This window comes from Belonocnema kinseyi, chromosome 1, assembly GCF_010883055.1.
Source record: "Belonocnema kinseyi isolate 2016_QV_RU_SX_M_011 chromosome 1, B_treatae_v1, whole genome shotgun sequence".
Lineage (NCBI taxonomy): Eukaryota > Metazoa > Arthropoda > Insecta > Hymenoptera > Cynipidae > Belonocnema > Belonocnema kinseyi.
The window spans coordinates 168,786,511-168,790,397 of NC_046657.1; the positions used below are offsets into that span (position 1 = coordinate 168,786,511).

Consider the following 3,887-nt stretch of genomic DNA (forward strand, 5'->3'; position numbering starts at 1 on the left):
GAGGGCGCATACTTTGAATAAAATATTTGTTATCATTCTCTTGAAATAAATGTGTTTTTTTCTTGAAAAAATACCGGTTTCATATGTATACACCTGGTAACGCCTAAAGCCTCGCGGCTAACCTAGCTTGAAGTATGAAAACAATAATTTGAAATATAACCTACAGCTATGCAGGGCGTTGGCAAATTTTTGTGAAATATTCTATAAAAAATGTTTCTAAGCTTATAATAATATATGTACTAAGATTTTAGATATATTACAAATTATTATTGTAAATTTTATCTGATTAAACCAGATTTAAACTTAATTCAAAAATATTTCAAGATATTTTAAAAGATTTTAGAGAAACCAATATATATTTTAAGAAATTTGATCGAAATTAAAGGATTTTGACAAATTTCCGAAGATTTTAAGAGATTTAAGAGACTTTAAAGAACTCAAGAACATTGTTTATATTTATAATTACTTTAAAATCTTAAAACTCATTTAAATTCTACTGAAATTCCTTAAAAATCCTTCAAAATTACTTAAGATTTTTGAGCAATGATTCGATTTCTTGTTAATATAAAAAAAGTCCGATCGGTCAGGGTTGAACGAGCGTTACTCAGAATGCCACTAAAAAAACACCAAAGTTCTCTCATAAATACCTGGAAGACTTAAAATTTAACACTATTGCTTGTTTATTTACTTGACACTCGGGTTTTATTTTTATAAATTAATTCAGTGAAAGAAGATTTTTTGATAATCAATTTTATTTTTAACGAAAATGCGAAAATATTGATTTCATAAAGTTGTTCCACCTTGCAAATGTATATGTGAAAGCATCCATTACAAAAATGACAATTTTACATTCCGTGTCTGTTCATGCAGCTTGCCGAAAAATATACGTGAGAGAAAGGTCGATTGCCGCAGCAGCAAAACATAAAAAAGCGGGTGAAAATGTTCCACAACCATCGGCGGCACAATCTTTGCGATCTTTTATGCCGATCTTTGAATTCAAAAAGAATTGTTTCTTGTGTGCTAAAGAAATAACCGTGGAATATTTATTACAGGAACAAAAGAAAAGTTTAAAAGTGCGAGATCAAGTTTTTGAAGTGATGAAATTGTCTTTGAAAGAAAGCCTAATGTATCATGGCTCAGTCCGCAATGATGATTGGGGTCATGAAGTTATTGATCGCATTCAACACGTTGCCGATTTAGTGGCTGCCAAAGCTATATATAATTACTCGTGCATAAAATATTCTATAGAATGCGACTATCTGCAGTAAATCAGGTTTGAAATGCTCCATCATCTGCTCATTCTGCAATGGAAATTCCTGCGAAAACGTTTCAGAAATCCTAGCAGACTCTGACGAAGAGGAAGAAATTGAAGAGGATCTTGGAGCAGTCGACATTTCGGAAAAAATATTAGCATCGATGGAAGAAGAGCAAGAAGAAGAAAAGAAGAAGGAGAGGAGGAGGAGGAGGAGGAGGAGGAGGAGGGTGATCATGAAGAAAATCCTGCTGGCCTTCAAGAAGACATCAGTCAACCTGGCCGATCCAGGCCTTCAAAAGAAGTCTATCATGTCAACCCAGGCGCTCTAAAAGGTTAAAACCAAAAATTTAATTATTATCGGATAGAACCGAACATCTTTTGCTGTTTTCCTGAAAGAAAAAGCTTGTGGCTAAGGCCTATTGGGGAAACCACGTTTAAAAAAAAAACGCCTCACTTACTCTACCTCAAAGGTGATGTGGAAACGAGAAAATGTAGATGTTCCATACATATCGGTAAGTTCATACACACATACACATGTATGTGTGTGAGTGTATGTATGTATATAGAATATGTTAAATTATTGATATATTACATTATTTATACATGTATAATGATATAATAACGATAATAATAAATAATCTCTCAAATTTCAACTTAAAATTTGACATTTCTTGCAAATTGCAAATAAGTGATCTGTTTTTCCCTGCCATAATTAGTAAAATATTAATATGAGAAAAATTTGTTTTCCAAAAACGCGAGTTTGGCCGCCATTTTGCTCACCATTTTGCTCGCAGAAGCCTGATTTGTGGGATCTTTTTCGAGTTTTGATTAGGGTGAAAAAATGAAGATAATTGCCAATTTTGGTCTTGTTCCAATCTTTTGCAATCTGAAACTACCTAGCGACTAGACTAAAAAGTTTATCTGCATCTCGTTTTTAATATTTCGCTGACGCAAGTATAGCAAAATTAAATTGAATGGATATAATATTGCACAATTTAGTGACCGATGCAAATTTAGCGGATCATTCAAATTCTACAATCAAAAGTATCATGCCACTTCTTCATTTTTTACCTATTTGAAATAATACTCTACTTCTGAAAAGATTATTGTTTTCAATTTCTTTTAATATTATATGCTATTTAAATCGCTTGATTGTAACGTATTAAAAGTCAATTCTTAGAGCGTTGCTTAGGAGTTTCACATCAATAATACGAATTCTCATATAGAAGGTCAAAAGAACGAAATAGAAATTATTTGATAATTCTGTTACAAAGTTCCATTTAAATAATTTTGGAATACTTGATTAAAAAGTTAAAGAAATTGATATTAAGTTTTTCTTAATTCGTTTGCCATGAAAATTTAATTAGAAAAGGATTTCCCGAGAGTTCGTGATTCATTCATTTGAGTTTCCTTTTGAATTACTTCAAGCGGTCTTAAAATGTTCAATTTTTAAATACTTTAGAAGCTCATTAGAAATTCTGTAAGAATACTTCTACGATCTCAAAATAAGTCAAAAATGGATAAATATTATTCTTTTTATTTTAATTATCTACAGTTTACGAATTCCAGGACGTAATTCATATTATACTCTGACTTCAGAATTAATTGAGGGTTATTTCTGTAAAACCTGCCGCCTGGGAATGTTTATTTGATGTTTTCTATCCGGAGACGGATAAAAATTATGAGACATCGGATAATCGTAGTCCTTAATTTTTGTCAACGTGTTTACCCTACTTCAGAAAAAACACATCCCTGGGGCTTTCTGTTAGAGTATTAATCTACTTCTTAAAAATGTTTATTTCTTCCAAAAAACAAGCAGCGCAATTTCACTAAAGTGTGCATTTTGTCCGACTTATGTTACTTATATTATTATTACCTTGAATTGTAGGTGATGTACTAGTGATTTGTCACAAGGATAAATATTGTCGTTCGTCTATATTTTTTATCTACTAAATTTTGAAATTTAATACCCGTCGCTGACTTTAGAAGCTCTCATATCTCTTTACAAGAATAATGTGAGTTAGATTGTTTACGGATTTAAAAACTTACATTAAATAGATATTTATAATAAGTGGTCATAAACAATAATATAAAAAGAATAAAATTTGAATTGAAACTAAAAAAAGACAGTATGAATTTTAAATTACTGTGAACATTGCTGGATACACAAGCCAAGTATAAGTCTACTGATTCAGTCACGTAATAATACCTCCGTTTGAACTACTAGAATAGAGGGGGTAAACCGGTATGCAGTGGCAAAGTGTAGATATGTGGTAAAACTAGAAGAATATGCTATGCACTGTTGAACTAAACCCGCTCTATATACAAATTTCGAATAAAAAACTTCTAGAACAAGAAAATTAAATATTCTATTTTAAAATGCGTTTAAAAATTAGGGAAATTTTACCGCATTCCGATGGTTATTGATTTGTTTTACTTTTTGAAAAATTTGCTCCCTTAATTGTTTTAATTTTAAAATATATTTTAGAAGTAATTTCAAGATATTTTTGTAGATTTTTTTTTCTATACGTGCTTAATGCAAACGAGATGACACGAGAATCGATCGATAATTTACTTAATCTCGGTTCACCATTACGGAACTCTTAATATCGTCGCGTTTTATTCGTTGGAG

General features: G+C 31.0%; 1 protein-coding gene across 4 annotated transcripts in view; it reads right to left on the reverse strand.

Annotated features, from left to right (window-relative positions):
* LOC117170435 (venom carboxylesterase-6-like) overlaps nt 1-3,477 on the reverse strand; it is a 92,699-nt gene extending 89,222 nt beyond the window's left edge. For 2 of the 4 annotated variants that reach the window (XM_033357169.1, XM_033357171.1), the window contains exon 1: nt 3,132-3,425. The gene's annotated coding sequence lies outside the window, so the exon portion shown is untranslated. Of the gene's footprint in view, nt 1-3,131 lie in introns of all 4 variants that reach the window. The other 2 variants (XM_033357170.1, XM_033357215.1) reach the window with 2 other exon arrangements.
* Nucleotides 3,478-3,887: the final 410 nt, after the last annotated feature.